Source organism: Lissotriton helveticus, chromosome 11 (assembly GCF_964261635.1).
Source record: "Lissotriton helveticus chromosome 11, aLisHel1.1, whole genome shotgun sequence".
NCBI lineage: Eukaryota > Metazoa > Chordata > Amphibia > Caudata > Salamandridae > Lissotriton > Lissotriton helveticus.
In genome coordinates this window covers 612,881,652-612,907,345 of record NC_136072.1, presented here as the reverse complement: position 1 = coordinate 612,907,345, position 25,694 = coordinate 612,881,652, and positions in this window count along the sequence as shown.

The following is a 25,694-nucleotide window of genomic DNA, read 5'->3' as shown; positions in this document are numbered from 1 at the left end:
CTGTAATAGACTTGAAGAACACTTTCTTTTCGATCCCTATTCATCCTGACAGCCGATATCTGTTCGGTTTCACTTTGAATAATCAATCTTATCGATTTTGTAGAGTTCCTCAAGGCTATACTGAGAGTCCGAGTATTTACAGTCAAGCATTAAAAAGAGAACTTGATTCTTTTGCTTTGCCTGAAGGTGTGGCTCTCATACAATATGTCGATGACATCTTGTTGGCAGCCGACACCCCAGAGCAATGTGAAAAATGTACGCTATCTTTGCTTTCTTTTCTTGCTTTACATCATCATAAAGTGTCTAGAAAGAAATTGCAATATTGTAGAACAAAGGTAACCTACTTAGGTCACCTTTTGTCTAAGGAGGGACGTGCATTGACATCAGATCGCATACAAGCCATTTTAGATACGCCAGTTCCCACTACACAGTAAGGAGTACGTGCATTTTTGGGTCTTACTTCGTTTTGTAGGCAGTGGATTTTGGGATTTGAAAGATACCCCCATACCTCTTTCATGGACAGATGAATGTGAAAGTGCTTTTCGACAGTTAAGACAAGCTCTTTGCGCAGCACCAGTGTTAGGCACACCAGATTACACCAGATTACACGAAGCTTTTTACACTTTACTTGCACGAGAAAGATGGATGTGCATTGTCAGTGTTGGTTCAGTTACACGGCGATAAGCAACGTCCGTGTGCATAATTTTCAGAAGTACTTGATCCTGTTGCTAGAGCATTACCTGGGTGTTTTCGCTCAGTTGCAGCAACAGCTGTGTCAATTCGACAGAGTGAGGGAATAGTTTTGTCACACAAATTGTTAGTGCTAGTGCCACATGCTGTTGATGCCCTTTTGAATCAAACAAAGACGCAGCATTTAACTAGCGCGCGTCTGACAGGATACGAACTGACATTGCTAGCTGCTCACATTACATTGAAGAGATGTGCAACTCTGACCCCAGCTACTTTTTTGCCGTATCCGGTGACTCAACCTCAGTCTCAAGAAACGCATGATTGTATATTCTTGACTGAGGAACAGACAAAGGGTCGCATTGATCTGCAGGATACGCCCCTTCCAGATGTGAATGGTGAATTGTGGGTTGATGGGTCTTGCTTGAAATTACCAGATGGCACGACCTCAGCCGCGTATGCAATCACCACGCTTGAAACAGTAGTGGAGGCAGCTTGCATACCAAAGAAATCGGCTCAAGCAGCTGAACTGATAGCTTTGACACGAGCATGTGAGCTTAGTGCTGGTTTATGTGTGAATATTTATACAGATAGCCGCTATGCTTTTGGAGTAGCGCATGATTTTGGCCTAATCTGGAAGGAAAGAGGCTTTCTTACATCTCATGGAATGCAGATAATGCACGGAGAATTAGTCCATAATCTCCTGATTGCATTGACATGCCCAAAGAAAGTAGCCATAGTGAAATGCAGCGCACATAAGAAAGTGACAGATAAGATTGGACAAGGAAATGCCTTTGCAGACCACGTGGCACGTGAAACTGCGATGCAGAGAAACACTACTCCCATGTATGTAGTGAAGTCACAAGCTGAGAGATGGCATGATGCTAGGCAAGAGGTACGAGAGATACAGAGGACAGCCTCTGATAAAGAACGTGAGCAGTGGTCTGAAGAAGGAGAGTTAGATGACGAAGGTTGTTGGAGAAATAAACAGATGGATAGATGGAAGCTGCCGATAGCTTTCGTACAACCTATGGTTCAGATGGCACATGGGCTAGCACATGTTGGAGCTTCCGCAATAACGAAAATGCTTACGCAAGTTTGGGAGCATCCAGAAATTGCTAGCACAGCTAAAAGAGTAGTACAGTCTTGCTTGATTTGTTTGCAATACAATCCTGGGAAAGGAACCCGAGTTCCATCTGTAGGTTTTGCTACACCGACTGCACCCTTTGAAGTCCTGCAAATGGACTACATTCAGCTTGAGCGGTGTAATAATTTAAAGTATGTTCTAGTGGTGGTTTGTGCTTTCAGTAAATGGATTGAGGCATACCCCACAAAGGATAATACTGCTATTATTACTGCTATGGTGTTACTGAAGGAATTCTTCCCGAGGTTCGGTGTTTGTAGACTCCTATGGAATGATAACGGACCTCATTTTGTTGGGGAACTTATCAAGTATGTTTTGAAAGGATTGGGAATCAAGCAGAAGTTCCATGCTGTATTCCATCCACAATCAGCAGGATTGGTGGAAATGTATAATGCTACCCTGAAGCTGAAAATTGCGAAAATTCAAGCTTCTACGCGCTTGACTTGGCCAGATGCGTTGCCATTGGCATTGTTGTCCATCAGATCAATACCACATTCTAGGACAGGTCTTACTCCATATGAAGTGGTATTCGGACGGCCAATGAATATTTGGGGAATTCCGAAACCGAGTTCTGTGTATGATGTACCTTGTGTCTTAATGAGTGACTATTTGACACAATTAACTGACAGTTTAGTTTCCATTCATCAACAGGTTCGAGAAGCACTCCCCGATAAATCCGACGGTGAAGGCCATGAGCTCCGTCCTGGTGATTACGTTATGGTAAAAGCCTTTGAGAAGTCAAGCAGTTTGGAGCCGAGATGGCGGGGACCAGAACAAGTGCTCCTTGCTACGAGGACGGCAGTTCGGGTTACCAACAAGAAGAATTGGATGCATAGCACCCATTGTCGGAAGGTATTGTCGACCTTGGTGGAACCTGCTGTTTTGACCGATCATTGGGAGATCTTGACCACGGAGAAAGGCCCTGCTGTATCACCTGACGGATCTGCGGAGTTCTTCCCGGACCAGACGACCCCTGGAGCAACGCGATACAATTTGAGATCGAGAAAGTGATCTACAGTTTTTTATTTGTGCGAGACTGGTTGAGCAACCGCCTTGGGTAGTGGAAACGGAATGCCAATATGACAAGGGGGGGGGTCAGCCCTGCGTAGTGTAGTGACACCCGTCTTGATCTGTGGCGAAGAAAACAACGTCTACCCACGGTAAAGAGCTCATTGACTACTTTTGTTTTTGTTCTTGTAGTACCTTTGAGAGAGTTGAATCTGCTGCTATGATAACCACTAAGAAAAAGATTTTAGGAGCGTTAGGTGTTTTTGCTGTTTTGACAATTATAGCGGTGATTGTGGGAAGTTGGCCTGATATATGATGCTCACTAGTTCTAGTGATCACCTTGTATCAGTCCAAACAACCCTTATGGTGATTGGTTGTAAGTCAACCTTATAGACCAGCTATCCTAATGGTAGCATGGACAAAGCAGTCTTAGGCTAAACTCTTTTGGCATGTGAAGCAAGCTGTTTTACCACAATATAACCCCTTGAATACCAGATGAAAGGACACCACACAGGTTGTTATGAAGATAAACAGTCTATTTATTAATAACAACACCTCTGAACTCTTTATGAGGTCAGAGGGCTAAGCACATGACAATCTCTTCTGAAAAATACGTTACGTTGCACGAAATCACAATGGTGCCCTAGGGGCACGACAAACCATATATTAAGTAAGTGGAATGTGAAAGTCAATAGAAGAAATGGAGCTGTCCAGAGGCTGTAGGATCGTTGGGACCACGCTATACTAACACTAGGTAAGTACTAGGAGGCCCACGGAACGCGTGTGCAGAGTGTGAACTCACACGTGAGATGCGTAACAACGTCTATGGACAGTACAGTTCAAGTTAAAGGTGAGTACGGACAATCCTGACTATGTAGGACAACAACGACTGTGGAACTGGACACTAGGACAGTTAAACTACCCTTGAGCACCGAAATGCTCTTGTTACCTCACCCACGGGCCGCGGGTGCATAGGGTTCAAAGTGCGTTGGGTTCTCGCGTTGAAGTCAATAGAGCCTGAAAGAAAAGATGCTGCAGGCGACCAGGAGGAAGATGTCCGGTGCAATCCAAGGGTGGATTGTTGAAGAAGGAGACCTGAAAGCAGAGGGGACAATGTTCACAGTCACTAGCCAGTGACTGGAGTGGAACCAGGAAGGAACCAGATGTCGTCGCCGCGATCAGGTGAAGTGTGGACGCTTGACTCTGCAGCCACGTGGACCAGGAGGTGTCTTCGACAACCAGGATGGAGGCACGAGCTGTCCCACGCAGGCTCTCGCTGTCGGCGGTGTTGGATCCGGAATCGGCGTCAACAGGCCTTGGCAAAGGCAACCCACGCGGCGAGTGGAGAAAGCATCTGGTGCGGTCTAGGAGAGTCCGGGGTGCCCCTCTTTTGGGAGGGAGCAAGGGCCAGTCTGGAGCAACCAGACCAGCAGTGAAAATTCAAAGGTTCTTCGTCTGGGAGGCCACTAGCCAGCTGGCAAGTGACCAGACAACGCGTCAAGCAGGAACCAAGCAGAAGGGCCCCATGCAGATCTCGTGGATGCTGGAGGGCTGATCTTCGGTGCAGGGGCTGCTCGGGGCTGGGGCTTCTCAGTCCCCAAAGCACTTGGTCGAGTTTACCTTGGGAGTTGTTCTGGAAGCGAAGTGCAGTTTCTTCCAAGATGGCCGGTCCCACGTGTCTCGTCGCACCCACGTGTCTCAGCTTTGCTGCAGATGTGAGTTGAGGTCGGAGAGGTCTGGGAATCCGGGTCTCATCGGGCTCTGAAGTCTGGATCCTCGAGGGAAGACGACAAAGGGAAGCCGCTGGACGCTTTGTGATGCCTGCTTGTGCAGGGTGGACACTCCTTGCCCACAAGGGAGATTCTTCAGTCTTCTGTGGAGCAGAACGTCGAAGTCCAGAGTTTCTTCTTGTAGAATATGTTCAGGATAATCTGATTTGGAATGGGACCAGCTCCTACCTTTATCCTGCTAAAGGGGGCTGCACTACTGACTAGGTCCCTCCCCTGGGTGGGACCAGGAAGGGGGGTGGTTACACCCCCTATCCTTTGTCCGGTTTCCCGCCAGAGCTGGGGCAGGGATGCCCCAGCAACTGGTTTGAACCAGTGTATGCACAGGACACCTTGTGTGCCCCGGGCATGTCTCATTCCTTTCAAGCCTACCCTACCCAATACACAAAGTCCTGTCTGGGGTGGTGCTAGCACCTCCCAAGGCAGGAAACCCTTCGTCCAAGCCATCCTCGCTGGAAGGACTCCCAGCAGCAGGAGGTCAGACTTGTGTCTGTGGTGGCAGCATCCATTTTGTGATGCCAAGGCTCGAGTTAACTTTAACCGGGGTTCTCAGTTACATACATGTCGTGTCCCTCTAGAAGGGTGGAATGCTACCCCCATCGCCAGAATTGGCGAGGGGGTAGTATTCCAATTCGTATGACACCTTACTCGACATGTTTTGATAATGTTATACCAGAGTTAGCATTTAACCGCGAGGTTGATAATGCACTTAAGAGTATATGGTATAGCGTTATCATGGAACAGCTATTAGGACTTGGTTCCGCAAGCTGCAAACGGGCTCAGCTCATGCCAGAGCACCATCTCACATAATTCCAAGCACTCTGCCTTCAGGATTGATAAGGCCTTCCATAGGAGTGACTGATAGGAATATATGTGTCCATTTTAGGTTTAGATATAGGGAACTATATCTAAAATAAAGGGTGATTACACCACCTTGCCCCAGCTGTCGTGCAGCCAGTTGTGTCTGTTTAGATGGCCAGCCAGGGGTGGCATAATACATGCTTCAGCCCCTGGTAGGCCCTGGGTACACCTATGCCCTGGATACCTAGCTATACTGTACAGGGACTGATAAGGTGGCCCAGTACCAATTGGTAAATGCACCTAAGGTACATGGTTGTCAATTTAGAGAGAGAACAGCTAGGCTGTGGGTCTGATTAGCAGGCCCACAGCCAGGGAAAGTCGTAAACCAGTGAAGAAAAAAGCAAAAATCTGGGGTGACCATAGGATTGCAGACCCCACTCTCCTACAGTGATCACTTGGTCTGTTGAAATGATGATTCCTGCTCGTGAGTTTTTGGTGGTTCCTACTACTCCAATTCCGGAAGAGCACCAGCATTTCACTCTTCCGTATCATGAGTATAAGCATCGAGAGTCCTATTTGAATAACACGTTTGTCCAGATGCTCCACCACACTCACAATGCAACTAACACCACAAATTGCTGGATATGTGGTATGCTTCCAGCTCATCAGAAGAAAGGTGGAACACCGTTTATCCCACTTCCTTTTTCGCATAATGGTTCTTGTCGAACCTGGTACACTCTTCTCTTTTCGAACAGAAAACCTGCAGTAGGTGGACTTCTCTTCCGTCTGAATAAAGAGTGTTACCAAGATGAACATGGGTATCCTCAAGCGAATGGAACTATATGGGAATGGGAAGAATATCGACCGGACAATGCTTCTACGCCTTATGTTTTCACCCATACAAGAGACTCTACCACAAGCAATGAATCTGTAATTACTGTAACACGAACGAAGGCAGACCTTTGTGTACAAAGTACTGGACGAATTCCAGTTGGAACTAGTGATTGTGTTGTTGTATTAAATATGGATGGAATAAATGAGAGTACCTTCCTGGCTTCGCATAACACATATCTAGTATGTGGAAGTCATGGGTATCACAGACTACCTGTAGGGTGGTCTGGCACATGTTAAGTTTCTTTTCTATTACCCCCTGTTTTTCTAGCACCTGCTTCCTATCACCGAGATTTTAAATTGTTCAGAAACATTTCTATGAATCGTTATAAAAGGACAATACGAATTGATGATGTAGACCAAACAGATACTAGTCTACAGCAATATGTTGATTTTAATTTAGGCCTGTTTTCTTTTGTGGGCGCTGCATTAAATAGTAGGAAAATACGACGATTAACTAGAGTTGTGGAAGCTGTCACTAATGAAACTGCTGTAGCCCTTGGCAACATTACGGAAGAACTGCAAGTTGCTAGAATTGTGACTCTTCAGAACAGGATGGTTCTAGATGTGATGTTAGCAGATAGAGGAGGAGCATGTAAAGTCATCGGAAGTAGTTGTTGTGTTTTTATCCCTGACAACTCGCCTTCTGTATATGAAGCAATTCTTAAACTGCATAAAATTGCTGCTGATATTCATGTAAAAAACGGCACCTGGACTTTTGCTGGATGGTTTTGGGCTCTAGTTTCCGCCTGGGGTTGGAAGTTGCTGACTATTCTATGTATTGCAATTGCAGTGATTTTTACCTGTTGTATGTGTATCCACTGTGGCCCAATGCTATGTTCTATGTGCATAACTGCCTGTATACCATCTAAACGAAATGCTATGAAAGCACAACAAACATTGGATAAAGAAGTGACGAGTATAATGTGCATAGATGTACGAGATGAATGCACAAATTATCCTAAAAGAGCATATGTCTTTAGCTAATACTAAAAGGGTCGTCTGTTGTAATTTAACAGCGATTAAGTTGAGCGTTAGCAAAAGACATCTTAGTTTTGGCCGTTATCCTGACATTTAGCGGCATCCATTTTGGATTCATGGCAGCCATTTTTTCTGCCACACGCTACCTCGTGCCGACCATGTGCTTTGTCCTATCTTCCTGCCCATGGCACTTGAATCTGCCCAGCAACAGGCTATTATTAGCATCCCCTTGTTTTGCCGCTGACCGTTAGGGTCCGCATCTGTTAATGGTTAGCCTTAGATTGGAATGTGTTAGCCGAGACCCCAAGACTGTTAGCTCCGCCCACTGATCGATTGTGCTTCTCGATATTGCCTAATATGGTCATAAAATGTGCTCTTATGCCTTGTACCGCCTTCTTCTGAGCCCCTGTGTGGGTATAAATAAACCATGCGTCCAGTAGCCCTTTGTGCTACTTCTTGCAATACCGCAGGGTGCTGTTTGAATTGTAGCACCACCTCATGAGGTGTAATAAACGTTTATGTTTGTATTTCCAGTTTCCGTGCCAACTTTTTCCTTTGGGGTCTGAGGACTTCGTGCACAGAAGGGCGAACCCCTTGCACTAGCGGGCCTGGCTGAGGCTTGCTACGACAGGAAGAGCGATTCTGATAGATGAGGAAGAGGCAGATTCTCACAATATTGTTGAATCTGACTTATTGGCACACAATATTGAGTCTGATAAATATCTAACTAGGGCTGTACCAAAAGTTTTGCTATCTCTTCCTGATCATGTACTAAACTTCCTGAATATAGCTTTTCCATCCTTAACTCCTGTGGACCAAGCCAGGAACTTGCCAATGTGCTGATTTTCCTCGAATATTTTCTGTTGGTAGCTATTAGACTTGTTTATTTCTTCTAGAATAAAATAATCTCAAAGATTTTGTTTTGCCATTTCTACTGGACAAGCCGCGGGCTCGATTTCTCCACTTTTCTCCCTGGCATCAATGGCATTATTTAATGCTGACTTGAGATTTATTATCTGCTGAGAGTGTTATTTTCTTTGACTTGCTTTATATACTACCACTCTCCCTCTTAAAGTTGCTTTAGAAGCCTCCCAAATAGAAAAATAAGAGGCCCTGTTTCGAAAGATAGTAAAAAACTCTGCGAAGAACTGTTTTGTTTCGGCTACCCATTTTTAATTTGAAAGCAGTGATCTATCCAGTTGCCATCTAGGCCTGCCCTTATGCTTGCGACTCATCATTAATTCTAGGGTGACTACGGAGTGATCTGAAAAAGCATTTGCCCAAATTTTGGACTGCCCCCTACATAATGATTTAGAAACTAAAACAATATCAATTCAAGAGGCAGACCTAAATCTATGAGAGAAGCATGTATATTGTTTGGTCTCTGGATGGTCCTCTCTCCAGGAATCCACCAGCTGAAAGCTTGACATGCAAGCTTGTAGTAGTCTTGGTTTCAGCTGTTGTTTATTATTATTTGACATGGCTTTAACCAAGTTCTGGGCAAAATTAGAATACCCCCCAGATCAAAGGCACAGATGGCCCCAAGGCAATGTCGAAGATCTATGAAAGGGAATCAGTCTCATCGATAGTAGGGCTACAATAATTAGATTATGACCGGTAGTTGTTGTTTGACCCAAATTCACCTTCCAAGTGGCTCTCAAATCACCTCCCTCACATCCCACAGCAAATGCCTCTACCCAAAAATATTGCAACTCCCCTTACTGCTGCCTGTGCGGATGCAAAAAAAGTATGGGGAAATCTTCGAGGGGTTGACAACTTTGGAGAATTGCTTTTTAGATGGGTCTCTTGTACACTGAGAACTTCTGGTGAAAGAGATACCAGCCAGCCCATTAGATTTTTAGATTTCTTTTTGTTTGCTAACCCATTGACATTGCATGAAAGGATTTTGACCTTGCATTTCTCCAAAGACATCATCCTCTAAACGTTCCATTATAGCATTTAGCACCCTTTTAATAACATTTAGCACACTTGCCAAAATTAGATTCAACATATCCTCACCTTCCAGTTGAACTCAGGGGACTTCTGAAGACTGTTGGGAAGCTTGATGCTGTGCTCTATCTGCTTCCTTCCCCACTGCTTGTGCATCCAGATTCTTTTGCTGTAGAAACCTGAAAGCTGCCACCGGTTGGGGACCTTGTGAAGATGTTTGAAGGTTTTCCTGTACATCCGGTATATCAGAAGCAAGTAGCAGGGAGGATTAAGTGAACTTCCTATCTGAGAGACATCTAAAATGTCTGAAGCAATTGCAGTCTTCGCTTTCCGAAACAAAGGATATTCCTTTATTAGGTCAACACTTTCTTTTCTGCGATGCATAGCTGTTTTTCCAGGCTAGATTATTTTCACATCCAAAATTCTTATTTACATAGAATATCCCAGTGGAGATCTTGTGGCAGGTTTTGCAGATCACTCACCTGTGCCGCTTTGATTACATATTGTCCCACAGCGATCCCCATTCCATTGGGGAATGTTGCCTTGGCAATTACAGAACCCATCGTATATGTCACTCTCATGTCGCTCGATTACTGAATACCTGACCATTAAGGCGCCCACGGCCCCCTCCAAAGTCGTCCTTTGGGAGGCTCTAAGCCCAACATACGTGGGGTTGATAATAGTTTTTGCACAGATGAGTGTCGCCAAAAGGAACGTCAGATAACTGAACTGGAGTTCTAGATAAGGGCAGTGATTTAGGAGGTCCGTAGCCAGGATGGGGCGGAGGAGCGTTGCAGGCTGCTCTTGGCCCAGTAGCAACTGTAGCAGCTGCTTTTGAATGAGACGAAACTGGCCAGGCAAGTGGCACAGTGCCGTATTTATCTGTGGGGGACAGGTCAAGCAAAATGCTGCCTCAGCTGGGTCAGGCTTCTCATTCGGTTGGACCAGTGCCAGTGATTTTGGATGCCAGCGGCGCTCTGGTCTCCAGGCCCCAGGAGGTGATGAAAGTTTTTTCTAAGTACTACACCGATCTTTAAACTCTTCGAGATGCTATTGATCATGATCAGCTTGCAGATAACTTGATGAACTGATGAAGGCAGAACAACTGTACAGGGCATTGGCAGGGCTTCGGTCTGAAAGGGCCTGGGGCCTAATGGGTTTCCATGTGAATTTTTTAGGCATAATTGCCCCAACTGGGTAAACACTTGCTTGGGATGATTCAATATACCTCAGAGGCGGCAATACTTCCTCCAGAGACCTCATCTTCAAACCGGCCTATCTCACTGCTATTTGTAGAGGTGAAGTTGCTTGCGAAGGTCCTGGCTAATAGGCTCCTTAATTATATGTCGGAATTCAGCCACCCGGATCATGCCGGCTTTATGCAGCACAGGTCCACAAGCCACAATATTACATGAGTCCACAATGCCCTAGTGCATACACATTCCCTGGGTGGACCTCCAGGGATATTGTTGGCCGATATTAACAAGGCTGGGCCGCTGCCTGCACCGCATCGAGAGGACACCGCGCCCTGCACCGCTTCCACTTTGCACCGTAACCACGACGGACACTATGACCGGCTCTGTTACCTGCACCGCAAGCTGCCAGCACAGCATCGAGCACCATCTCACCCTGCACTGCAAGCCTTGGTTTCACTGACGCTGTCTGGATGATCATCACGAGCCGCTGCTCGCACCGCATCCAGGACAACGCATTGTGCACCACTTCCACTTTGCAACGCAACCGCGACGGATGCCAAGACCGACTCGCTCCGCTGTGTGAGCCGCACTAAGAAAGGTAATGTTAACGAGTCTGTTCCCGCTGTTGTTGGCCTATACCAACACGGTCAGCTGGAACTGCGAGACTCTGTTGTTTTCAGCATTGCGGTAGACTCGGACCGAGCTACCGACTCGTACAAAATGTGTTTTTCAACGTATTCTTGCAATTTAAAGACATCTTGCAAATGAACTATTTTTAAAGTTCTGTATTGTGGATTTTTATCGTAATTTGTCTTGTCTTGAGTATATAAAAATAGTGGGATATTTTTCTAAACTGTTATTACTGTTGGTTATGTGCAAATGCTTTACACACTGCCTCTGAGATAAGCCTGACTGCTCCTGCCAAGCTACCAAGGGGGTGAGCAGGATTTATTTTAGGAGTGTAACTCTCTTATCCTGACTAGAGTGGTGGTTTCTGCCTGGCTTTGGTGCAAACCTTAGCCAATCAGAAATCCCATTTCTAACATGGGAGATCCCCCTGCATCCATGCCGCCATTAGTGGGGTCTGGAAGAAAGCATTGGACTATTGAATGGGTACAGAAGCAGCAGTGTTTCGGGCAAAGGAATGCTCACAAAAGCATGTCAATATATGGCAGAGATGGGCAAAATATAGAGGTATTGTGTTGGCACCAGGCACAGCTAGACAGTCACATACGGCTATATGGTGAAGAACCATAAGGGTACACCGTATCTTTTTCCAGTGTATCTTTTACTGCTCAGTGGAACATAGGGCAGGACAAGGGGTGGGTGGGTCATGACTGTGCCTTGTTTTGGGGGGTTGTTATTTTCAGTATCATCGAGTCCTATGATGTTTTTCATTATATGATTTATATATTTTATATTTAAGTGCAGGCCAACCAGGCCTTGATGTGCTGATTAAAAACAATTGTTGTGAAAACAAAATTAACGTTTATGCTAGGGTGTACTTGCCAGACGACACAATAGGATGGAGGCACTTCTGAAAAGGAAAGATGGCAATATGGGCCAATGGAGCTTCAGAACATATTGGACTACTTTTTTAGGTCTGACATCAACAGGGACCTTTAGATTTTACAATGCTACTGGGCTGCTTGCAAGTCTCTCTGCGCATGTCACGTGAATATTTATTGACTTTGGGACAACAAACAATCTGAAATGGCCACCAATACGTGTGCATATGCACACATGCATCTACATGCAAGGGCAGCAATATTTGAATTTTATTTGTACTAAAAACATTTTGTGATGGTCACCTGTGCATTCGAATATGTGTAGATGCACACACAGGGGCAAACAAGTATGAATTGCTTTTGTAATAAAGTTTCACATAAACTATTTGCAAATAAAATATACATTGGCAAAGCCAAAAGAGTAGCATGAAATAACCGATCTGTTGCCTTTATTAATGTTTGTTTTCTTAGTTTTGGTTACTACTCTGAGAGTTGTATGGGTGCGGTTGGGTATGGCAAACTGGGAGGAATATGGAATATAGTTTGGTTTCTAATATTGTATCACTGGCATTAATGCTAAAATTCATCTCTGAATTCAAAAGATTGATGCTAAATTGCACAGCATGCATAACTCCCCCCATGATGTTAAATGCAAGGGGGAGTATGCTAGACAATAAGGGGAGCACAATAAACAAATAAGTGGCTACCAACAGTCAGAGTAAACAGAAGAAGACCGAGTACAAGATCCAAACCGAAAAAACAAAAAAGTGACACACTAAACCTGTAACAAAGAGAACAGCATCTTTACTTGGAGCGTGCACAAAATTAAATGGCACAAAGAATCAAGGATTTAACTTTGGGTGGGAAAGATCCAGGTGACACACTTTAGTAGCACAGAAGAGGGCAAGCTAAGTATGGGAAAAGGAATTTGAGGTGTCGTCCGTCCCCCTACATTGTAGATGTGTGTGTATTGGAGCAGCGTATTGGATCTTTTGACTTAAATTACACACTATATCAGCCTGATCTTGGTGGATAGGATATTCTGCCAGAGAGTTGTTGAATATCACATCCACTGTATCACAAGTTCAGTAGGATATAATGGAACTTGTAATACGGCAGACCTGATATCCGTCACATTTGTGATGTAATACCCAATCCAAGTTATGAATGTGAATTGTTGCGTACTCCTATTGGAGATGTGTTTTTACTATGAATTAACTAATGCTTGTGTCTTAAACAATTATAGCGTGCTGGTTGGGGATAAGGTAGCCTGCCTCATGGGTAAACAATGTAGGTTATTACAAGTGGAATTTCACTTGGCCCCCTTCTGCACTGCAGTAAGTGACTTTTGTGTGGTTCTAAATAAGAATAAATTCAACAACTCAAATCAACATTTTTAACAGTGGTTATATCAAATTAATATTAAATTTTTCTTTTATTTGTTGCAAACATTGTATGCGGAATACTCTCCGCTGCTAACACAAATTTCCTATAGCATACAAAAATTTCAAATGGCAATTTACAAAATAATATTGATGTGTATCCATATGTTCAACAAATGACTCTCACAAAACTGTTCCCAATGCATTTCGGGATATACAACTCCCTTCTTCAGGGGTGCTGGCGAAATAAAATATACAAACTGTTTAAGCTTCAAAAACAGAGAGGATCACTGATATATTCAGCTCCATGCATGCCAACCACGTGACAGTTATCGTAGTCCTGCCTCCTTTTGTTAACTGTGCTGTTCACGAAATGCTGTGATTTTATTAATATAAATGCATTGTGCTGCTCCATGCAATCACTACTAGTGTGTAAACATCTGCATAGCTACCCATACTGTTAATATAAATGTATACCATAAACTACTGGTTACAGTGCAGCATTTGATCATGTGCGTGCTCGAGTGTACAATACTGTCAAGTAATAATGTTTTGGGCTTACTGAGAGTAAATTCCAATCCTCACGTACTAATTACATGAGCGCCCGACTGGCTGAGTAATTCCGAGTGACCTTAAACAAACAAAATCCTGGTTTTACAATTCACGCTCATGATGCTGATGTAAACAAGTCTTTGCTACCATAGCGATTAGAATACCTGAGTTCTGTAATAGTATGTCACGGCTTCTTATCCCCGCGTATGTACACCAAAACCTCTATTTATTCCATTCGATACTTAAAAAACACAGAAATACTTGATCAGAATTCCAATACCGCACTCTCAGCTTCTACAAATGCGTAGCCTTGTTTGCTAATCTCCAAAGCTCACCTGCTCGATAAACGAATCCCGGGAGTTATTCACGTACGTTCAAAAACTGGGTAAACTCACACGAGGATGGCTGCCACATAAAATACTATTGTAGAATGGACACAAAAGTAGGACTCATTTATCAATCGATCGTACCAGCGCTGGTGATCCAGCGTGGCCATTATGAACTAGAAAACCATCGACTACCGCGCTTGCAGAAAACTCTGTAGACACCTAGTGTTACGAACCGTATTGAAGAATTGTACCATAATGATAACACCTCCTAAACGGCATGTTGTTATCTTAGCGGGTTGTCAATACTAACTCTATCAAAATGCGTGTACTATATGAAGACTTATTCACACGAAAATAAATCCCTATAAAAAGTGCTGCCATGAGCTGATATGCTTCCCAATCGTGTCTGCTCCATGAATAACTTCACCTTCTTCTGAAAAATCCTTATGCATGTATGAGATACAGCAACTTTCCAGCTAAGACTCCGGTGTGCAGCCCGAGTACAACCTGCAAATAAACTCACAACAGATAAGCTACCGTGCAATTATTACGATGAAGTGCTGAATGCTCAGGTTAGTAATGTGCTCATTACTAAATAGAAAATTCCAGCTGGAACCATATTGCATGGATCAAACATATCCCTTAATAAATGTTAGTTCTTGCAACATTAAAATGGGTGCTTCATTGTGGCAGTTAATGCTGTTTAAAATGTCGCATTGTATCATTATGGGCCAGATGTAGGTAATTCCCATTTACCGATTCTAAAATACCGAATTTTACCGATTCGGTATTTCAGAATCGGTAAATGGGATGTAGATAAAGATTCAGTACATATTACCGAATCGGTAATATTCGGTATTACAGATTCAGTATTTACCAAATCGGTAATTCCCATATTCCCATATGGAGGCCCATAGGAATGAATGGGAATTACCGATTCAGTAAATACCGAATCGGTAAATACCGATTCGGTATTTACCAAATCGGTAATAGGGGGACTATTTACAAGGGTGGCAGAGTGTCACCCTGTTGCACCCCTGAATAGTACATGGGTGCACATGTGGCACACATACATGCCCTAAGGGCATGTATGTTTGCCACATGGCACTTTAAAAAAAGCAAATAATTGCTTTATTAAAGGTATTCGGTATTTACCACCAACTTGTAGTTGGTGGTAAATAACGAATCCTTAAATGACAAATGCACTCTCTTGAGTGCTCCCTGCATTAAGGATTCGGTAATTCACCGAATCGGTATTTTAAGAATTCGGTAATTTACTGATTCCTTAAATTACTGATTCGGTAAATTAACGAATCCTTAAATATGTCCCCTACATCTCAGATGCCTAATACCGGTCGGTAACGGCCGAAATTCGGTATTTTCTGCTGTTACCGACCGGTATTGGGCTAGCTACATCTGGCCCTATATGTGGTCTGTAGCAGGCTAGTGGATAAGGTATGTTTTTTTGATAGGAGATGTTTAATTTACAGATAGGGAAAGAGATTTCATCAGCAAGAACCTGTGCAGCAAGACCAAACTTTGATAATCGACATTTCATCTAAGACGCTGAACAAACAGCAGATCGGAGTTCTCAATAAAGGTACGTCTTTTGTACCCACTTACCACACCAACAAAATGGAAGTAGAGGCAGCAGTGTTTAAATTCATGCACACTCTGAGATTAGGCCATTTCTTTACCAGTATCATAAGGGTCCACAGGTACATCCGAACTCGCAAATCCTGACTATAAGAAATTCAAACCATGCAGCACCTACATGGCTCCAATTTCACACAAAGTACTGGATGCGTTTGAAATGCTCGTCAAAAAAGATTTGGCTCACATGAATCTACAACCAAAGACTAGGTCTAATTTGACCAAGCACAAATACAAGATTCTGCAAGACTTATCGCGAGACCAATCATTAACATTTCAATTCTCTGACAAAGGCAGAGCATTGGTGATCATGTATACAAGATTTCACACCTCCAAAGTCCAAGAACATGTCATGGATGTGACCACGTATCTCTCGTTGGAACATGATGCTACCATGGAGATAAAAAAAACACTGATGAACATCTTGGACAATGCTAGAGAACTAGAATGGATTTCTGACAACACTTACAGTTCTTGAATATATCATACCCCAGACGTCCAAAACTATACATGTTGCCAAAGTGGTGAATCCACCTTTCAGGCCCATAGTGTCAGGGTGTGGGTCACTTTTTAAGCCCCTGGGAAAATATGTAGATAATTTTCTACAACCTGTCATGCAACAGTGGAAACCATACATCGAAGATATCACTCACTTCCTGCAACTTTTACAAGAACTCAATTGCAAGAACCGTATCAACTGGTTTCTTCGTACCATTGATGTAACAGCACTATATACTTCTATTCCCCTATCGGAGGGCATTGAAGCTTGTGAATGGGCACTATTATTACAAACATTTTTGGCAGCAAACAAAGTGTTCCTCTTAGAACTGTTACAGTTGTGCTTACAGCACAGCTATTTTTAATGGAATTATCAGTTTTTCCTCCAGATCAGCGGTACATCAATGGGCTTCGCTGGGCTGGAGCTCCAGCATACGTGAATACCTTTATGTCAAAATTTGAAGAAGACTACATATTGACTGACTCATAATGGGAGACAAACCTGGAAAGTTGCTGTATTTCATACATGCATGAGGATTTTTCACAAGAAGGTGTAGTTATTCATAGAGCAGACACGATTGAGCATACTGTCAGCTCTTGGCAGCACTTTAGATAGGGATTTACTTTTGTGTCAATAAGTCTTCACTTGGTAAGCGCATTTTGATGGAGTTAGTATTGACAGCCCGCTAAGATAACAACATGCAATTTAGGAGGTGTTATCACTATAGTATAATTCTTCAATACAGTTCATAACACTAGGGGCCCTATTAGGATGGCGGGCGGATCGCCCACGCCAGGCCGACGGTAGTCACCGCCGGCCCGGTGAGGGCAATCCACCCGCCATCCATGCAGAAATGACCCCCCGCCATATCACAATGGCTGGGGGTCCGCGGCGGACGGAAAGACCGTCCGCAGCTTTTCCGCCCGGTCGACATGTCGACCAGGCGGAAAAGGGTTCTATATGGTGGTGGTGTCTGAAAGACACTGCCAGCCATATTAGGATGTGGGTTTTGAAATGCCTTTCCGTGGCAGCATTGCCGCCACGAAAAGGCATGCAGAGTCTGCTTGGGGGGGCCCGTTGCAGGCCCCCAGGGACTCCGGGGAGGGTGGGGGGTGCACAAGGGTGTAACCTATGGTACCCCCTTGCAGTTCCATGCACAACATGGCAGGCACCGCGCGGTGGCGGTGCCTGCCGGTGCATGGAAGTGCACAACATGCCTTCCTGGCATTGTGGCGGGCGGTGCTGAGTGCACCACCCACCAGAATGTTAGGGAAGCAGGATGCGCCCGCTACTGTGGCGGGTTCGTCCTAATGGCACCCACGGGACCCCCGCCCTTATGGCGGGCGGTCGGGCGGACAAAGTCCGCCCACCATGCTAATGTGCCCCAAGGTGTCTACAGAGTATTCTGCAAGGGCGCCAGTCAATGGTTTTCTAGTTCATAATGGCCACGCTTATTCACCAGCACTAGTACGCTCGGTTGATGAAGGAGTCCTACTTTTGTGTCCATTCTACAATAGTATTTTATGTGGCAGCAATCCTCGTGTGAGTTTACCCGGTTTTCGAACGTGCGCGCAATATCTCGCGGGATTCTTTATTGAGCAGGTGAGCGTTGGAGATTAGCAAACAAAGCTATGCGTTTGTAGAGGTTGAGAGTGTGGTATTGGAATTCTGATCAAGTAGTTCTGTGTTTTTTCATTATTGAATGGAATAAATAGAGGGTTTGGTGTACATGCGCAGGGATAAGAAGCCATGACATACTATCACAGAATTCAGGTATTCTAATCGCTATGGCAGCAAAGATGTGTTTGTGCCAGCATCATGAGTGTGAATTTTAAAACCAGGATTTTGTTTGTTTAAGGTCACTTGGAATTACTCAGCCAGTCGGGCGCTCATGTAATGCGCACGTGAGGATTGGAATTTTCTCTCAGTAAGTCCAAAAATTTATTACTTGACAGTATTGTGCCCTTGAGCACGCGCATGATCAAATGCTGCACTGTAACCAGTAGTTTATAGTGTACAGTTATATTAACAGTATGGGTAGATATGAGGATGTTTACACACTAAAAGTGATCACAAGGACCAGCACAAGGCATTTATATTACTAAAATCACAGCATTTCGTGAACAGCATAGTTAACAAAAGAAGGGTGTTCTAGGATAACTGTCACTAGACTGGCATGCCTGGAGTAGAATATATCAGTGATATTTCTCTGTAGTTGAGGCTTAAACAGTTTGTATTTGTTATTTCGACAGCACCCCTGAAGAAGTGATTTGTATATCCCGAAATGCATTGGGAACAGTTTTGTGAGAGTCATTTGTTGCACAACCTGAGTATCATATGGATAAACATCATTATTATTTTGTAAATTGCCATTTGAAATTTTTGTATGCTATAGGAAATGTGTGTTAGCGGCGGAGAGTATTCCGCATACAATGTTTGCAAAAAATAAAAGGAAAATGTAATGATTTTGAGATGTAATCACTGTCAAAAATTTTGATTTGAGTTGTTGAATTTAATCTTATTTAGAAACACAAAAGTCACTTACTGCATTGTGGAAGGAGGCCAAGTGAAATTCCACTTGTTATAATCTATGTAGTACTCAATCCGCCAAGGTCGTAATCAGGCCCTATTTAATTGTAGGTGATAAAAGATAATATGTGACAATGAAAGTTGTATTACTTCATGAGTGACTATTCTTCATCAATACATTTGATACAAATAATGATGACACAGTGTTCTCCGCAGATATAGTAGCACAGTGCTATAATTATCTGAGGGCTTTATATAGTGCTGAAGACCATAATGTGAAAGTAAACTTCAAATTGTGAAGTTCTCCCCTCACTTTTCTCTTCTCTATGTTTCCAGTCTATATGTCATGTGTTCTTCCTTATTTTAGGCTTTTATGACGACTGCTCTATTTGTTCAGTTAGCTTGTTATTTACTCTTTGTGGTAACTTGATATCTGGTAACATTAAACAATATGTTGTGATGATGTCTTTTGAAGGTTTTTAGCTTAAGAGTCTAGTAGATTTAGAATTATCAGTACAATTATATGCTGACATTTTTTATCTAAGTGGGAGAGGTGTGGCGCCGCGGCCAGGGCGACTGACGCTGGAATCTGGGGATCAGGGTTCGATCCCTGGCTCCGTTGGCAAGTTAGCCCAGCACCATGTGACTCTGGGCAATAGCTTGCTTAATCTTCCCGACGGCCCCCAGCGCCTAGAGACCCTAACGGGTGATTGTGCGCTATACAAATGTGGATTATTATTATTATTATTATTATTATTTTATGACTGCTCAGATTATATTTTCTTTTAGCTGATGTATTCCACAGAATAAAAATGTGTTAATTTAAACAAACTTGAAGTTGACCCAGATAAAGATCGGTCTGCAAGGGGTAGGAGGTAGACATCTGGTGGAGCTGCATTGGTCCTCAATCACATGGGATTTTTTTAAAGATCATGGATGCATACTGAAGCATTATCCAAACATGTCACATTCCTCATTCTACTCCAGTGTGCATGATTCTTCCTCCTGGATGGACTATTTCCAGTTATCCTTACCCAGATTTACATACAATTCATGCAATGTAGAGCAGTAAGTATAGTTGCTGTGTTGACTTATGTGAATGGGAGAAAGCAGAACCATGCCAAATCTACTAAGATATGGTGCTATTCTGCTCTGTCTCTACACTGCGATACAAAAGGGGATGATGGACGGAGCGTTTGAACAAATCAAACACTCACCCCCAGTCAACTGATCTGGGTTTAATCCATCACCATTCTTTAGTTCACTCAGCCACCCCAGTTCAGACATGGCTATATGCAAATCAGTCTGACCCTGTGCCTCGTGGGAACAGTCCAGCCCGAACTGCCAAGCCATGTCTTCCCTGGACCGGAAACAAGCATCCTGGGACCAGTTTCGGATTCATAATCCTCATCAGCCAGGCTATCTTGAATCCAGTGGCCAAGTGAACAAGGGACTCACGTCTGAGCATACCCTGCCACACTTAGGGCGAACAAAGCGATATAAAAGGGGATGATGGACGGAGCGTTTGAACAAATCAAACACTCACCCCCAGTCAACTGATCTGGGTTTAATCCATCACCATTCTTTAGTTCACTCAGCCACCCCAGTTCAGACATGGCTATATGCAAATCAGTCTGACCCTGTGCCTCGTGGGAACAGTCCAGCCCGAACTGCCAAGCCATGTCTTCCCTGGACCGGAAACAAGCATCCTGGGACCGGTTTCGGATTGATAATCCTCATCAGCCAGGCTATTTTGAATCCAAGTGAACAAGGGACTCACGTCTGAGCATACCCTGCCACACTTAGGGCGAACAAAGCGATACAAAAGGGGATGATGGACGGAGCGTTTGAACAAATCAAACACTCACCCCCAGTCAACTGATCTGGGTTTAATCCATCACCATTCTTTAGTTCACTCAGCCACCCCAGTTCAGACATGGCTATATGCAAATCAGTCTGACCCTGTGCCTCGTGGGAACAGTCCAGCCCGAACTGCCAAGCCATGTCTTCCCTGGACCGGAAACAAGCAATCTGGGACCGGTTTCGGATTCATAATCCTCATCAGCCAGGCTATCCGTTCATCATCCCCTTTTGTTTCGCTTTGTTCGCCCTAAGTGTGGCAGGGTATGCTCAGACGTGAGTCCCTTGCTCACTTGGCCACTGGATTCAAGATAGCCTGGCTGATGTGGATTATGAATCTGAAACCGGTTCCAGGATGCTTGTTTCCGGTCCACGGAAGACATGGCTTGGCAGTACGGGCTGTACTGTTCCCATGAGGCACAGGGTCAGACTGATTTGCATATAGCCATGTCTGAAATGGGGTGGCTGAGTGGGCTAAAGAATGGTGGTGGATTAAACCCAGATCAGTTGACTGGGGGTGAGTGTTTGATTTGCTCAAACGCTCCGTTCATCATCCCCTTTTGTTTCGCTTTGTTCGCCCTAAGTGTGGCAGGGTATGCTCAGACGTGAGTCCCTTGCTCACTTGGCCACTGGATTCAAGATAGCCTGGCTGATGAGGATTATGAATCTGAAACCGGTCCGAGGATGCTTGTTTCCGGTCCATGGAAGACATGGCTTGGCAGTTCGGGCTGTACTGTTCCCATGAGGCACGGGGTCAGACTGATTTGCATATAGCCATGTCTGAAATGGGGTGGCTGAGTGGGCTAAAGAATGGTGGTGGATTAAACCCAGATCAGTTGACTGGGGGTGAGTGTTTTATTTGCTCAAACGCTCCGTTCATCATCCCCTTTTGTTTCGCTTTGTTCGCCCTAAGTGTGGCAGGGTATGCTCAGACGTGAGTCCCTTGCTCACTTGGCCACTGGATTCAAGATAGCCTGGCTGATGAGGATTATGAATCCGAAACCGGTCCCAGGATGCTTGTTTCCGGTCCATGGAAGACATGGCTTGGCAGTTCGGGCTGTACTGTTCCCATGAGGCACAGGGTCAGACTGATTTGCATATAGCCATGTCTGAAATGGGGTGGCTGAGTGGGCTAAAGAATGGTGGTGGATTAAACCCAGATCAGTTGACTGGGGGTGAGTGTTTGATTTGCTCAAACGCTCCGTTCATCATCCCCTTTTGTTTCACTTTGTTCGCCCTAAGTGTGGCAGGGTATGCTCAGACGTGAGTCCCTTGCTCACTTGGCCACTGGATTCAAGATAGCCTGGCTGATGAGGATTATGAATCCGAAACCGGTCCCAGGATGCTTGTTTCCGGTCCTTGGAAGACATGGCTTGGCAGTTCGGACTGTACTGTTCCCATGAGGCACAGGGTCAGACTGATTTGCATATAGCCATGTCTGAAATGGGGTGGCTGAGTGGGCTGAAGAATGGTGGTGGATTAAACCCAGATCAGTTGACTGGGGGTGAGTGTTTGATTTGCTCAAACGCTCGGTTCATCATCCCCTTTTGTATCGCTTTGTTCGCCCTAAGTGTGGCAGGGTATGCTCAGACGTGAGTCCCTTGCTCACTTGGCCACTGGATTCAAGATAGCCTGGCTGATGAGGATTATGAATCCGAACCTGTCCCAGGATGCTTGTTTCCGGTCCATGGAAGACATGGCTTGGCAGTTCGGGCTGTACTGTTCCCATGAGGCACAGGGTCACACTGATTTGCATATAGCCATGTCTGAAATGGGGTGGCTGAGTGGGCTAAAGAATGGTGGTGGATTAAACCCAGATCAGTTGACTGGGGGTGAGTTTTTGATTTGCTCAAACGCTCCGTTCATCATCCCCTTTTGTTTTGCTCTGTCTCTACACTGGCACACTTTTGGCTGCCATGTGCCTACGCATACACTCTTGCACCATAGTGCAAACAATATGCTTTAATGCTGCGCAGGAGGTGAAGAGGGCACACACATCAGGGCTCTCTGTGTGCACTGGGGACAGCAGAGGCAGGGGCCGCCGCACTGAGTCTGCCCGCAGCGGAATCAACGCAGACAGAGGGACGTGGCCGCTGACACCAGGACTAGCACTCCCAGGATCCTCCACTTTGCCCACCACACCTGCAGCGGGGATCGGAGCACCGCCCCCCCCCCACCGGCGCATAGAAATCACCTCGTGCCGCAGCGCAGGAGGTGAAGAGGGCACACACATCAGGGCTCTCTGTGTGCACTGGGGACAGCAGAGGCAGGGGCCGCCGCACTGAGTCTGCCCGCAGCGGAATCAGACAGAAGGACGTGGCCGCTGACACCAGGACTACCACTCCCAGGATCCTCCACTTTGCCCACACCTGCAGCGGGGATCGGAGCACCGCCCCCTCACCTGCACTATATATTTTATCCATCTTCCCCGCAGCGTGGGAGCGCGCGGGAGCATCCCGGGAGAAGCCCGGGACCAGGGCGGGACCGTATGTGGCCGTCCGTGGCTGTACGAGGCAGGTCTGGCCAACGGACCCTGGTCCTGGAACTCCTGAAGTAGCTCGTATTGGACATGGTAATCGAGCCCATCACTTATTCATATTTACATTGGGACTGTAATTGTTTTATTTATTTGTTTTTTCACTAGCTTTCCTGTTTGTCTGTCTCCAGGATTGCGTTTCTTTTAACAGTATTAGGGAATATTGTTTTGCTCCTTATCAAGGCTTTTCCGAATTGTATTTCATATAGCTTCCTGTAAGTATTTTGAGAGAGCCAACTATGTCTAAAGGTAATAATGGGAACACTCGTCCTGCTCTAGCTACCCTTGACAATTACCTTGTGAAAGTGGTAGACAAAATTAACAAAGAACGCCGACTATCATTGGGTCGGGGGAGCCCTTCTGTTCCATTACCTAGTTCACCCAAGTCACTTACATCTTTGTCTACCTCTTTAGTGGATGTTAGTTGTAACCTGCAGTTTCCTGTACTTCCAACCACGGCTACTCCTTTAGAACTAGAGCCTAACTTGGTCACGCCTGAGGCTCCTCATGATCTATTAGCACCATGCTCACCGGCTTCAAGAGCCCAGAGAGTATTAAGATCAGGGAGAGTTTTACTAGGACAACGCTACCAAAACGGGGGGGAACCATAATAAAAAAAGATCTGACCCATTATCCAACTGTGCAGTTAGTGACCTAGCAACAGTAATTAATAATTCTCAAGTTAAACTAGTTCCCGAGCAGCTAGAGCTCTTGATTAGCATTATAGATGCAAAGTTTGATAAAATTATTAAACCTTTAATGGACAAACATGACACTATTTCAGGGGAAGTAAAGAGGTTGGGAGGCCTTCTGAGTTCACATACAGGGTCAAAGGTTAGTCTAGATGCAGTTAAAAGGGTCGATGGATCTATAACGGAGACACCAAAGATACCCAATGGGGGATCATGCCCAGTTATTGTAGCTGTACCCAACCCTGTGCCCACGGTGTGTTTAAATACTCCTATTAATATAGTTCCAGTGGATAAGCCAGGGCTAATTAAAGAGAAGACTAAGCGATATGGTTATTCGCTGCCCGACTTACCCCCAGACTGTGCACCATATGGGGCAGTTCTAACTAATGTCCCACCAGTTAGAGAGACGGGGCCTCATAGTAATTCGGAAACACATGAATCTTTGAAGAATAAAACTGTGGCTTGGCTTAATCGAGAGTGCGGTTTCCCAGTAGCTTTGTCTGATCAGATTCTATCCACCACAAGAACTAATTGGATAGGGAATTCACATAAAAATATCAGTGGTGACTGTGTAATTGTAAATTTCAAAAACCCACACCTTGCTACCACCTCTTTGATCAGAGCCACCTCTCGCCCACTGAATGACCAGGGAATTTCACTCAGACCCTTGGGGTTTTTCTATAGACATTTAATTGTTCAGCCTACTAATGGTTTTGGGAGGGGTAGAGGTAGTGCCTCTAGTGTGTCTAGAGGTTTTGAGGTGGTAACATCTAACCGTTACCAATCTCTCAGTGGTTTAGACTCCAATGATTGACTGGATCCTGACCAGGCCCTCTCCCTGCCGGAAGTAGAAACGGTACTTTGTGGAGTAGTGACAGAAGGAAATACTACAGGGTTCCCTGCCAACATTAGTGTGCACCATGATTGCCGCATGATAAACAGCTCTGTGGGTGAATCTGATGGGTGTAGTGGGGGTTTGCCTGTAGTAGATAGGTTAAGTGTAACCCTCCCCAATACCAATGATACATTGGATAGTCATTGTTTAAGTCCAACCATTATTATCCCCGATGAAATTATTCAAATACCCACTGGGCCCCCGACTGTTTCATTGCCAGTTGGAACGTAGCGGGTCTAGCGTCCAAAGACGATTGCCTGGGGTGGTTAGAGTTGGTTGACCTTTTTGATATCATTTGTTTCCAGGAAACTTGGTGTAAAAATTTTACTGGTTACAACGGTTTTGTTTCTTACCAGTTACCCGCTACGGCATCTACTTCTGGTAGAGCTAAGGGAGGGCTTTTGGTTTTGATCTCTGTTAAAATTCCCATAATTGTTAAAAAACATGTATTAGTGGGGGCTCATTCTCAAATTTTATGGCTCTCTCAGGAGGATGGAAGAAATATCCTTTTAATCAATTTTTATAATAACATTTTTGACAGCTCCAGATACCTGGTGGTCAATGCTTTAGAGAGTGCCCTGGTTGACATTATAGCGGGTTTGAATGTTGTTTTAGAATTTATTTTGGCGGGGGATTTTAATATTGCTGTTTGTCCCCTCTCCAACCAAAGTACGTGTGGGGTCATCAATCGTTATGGGGATGCGGATCTCCATTTCCCTCATAACAAGTATGGGGAATCCCTGAATAATTTCCTAGCGGCAAATGATATGGAAATATTGGCTAATGAGAAGAACGATTTAGGTGAGAGTATTCC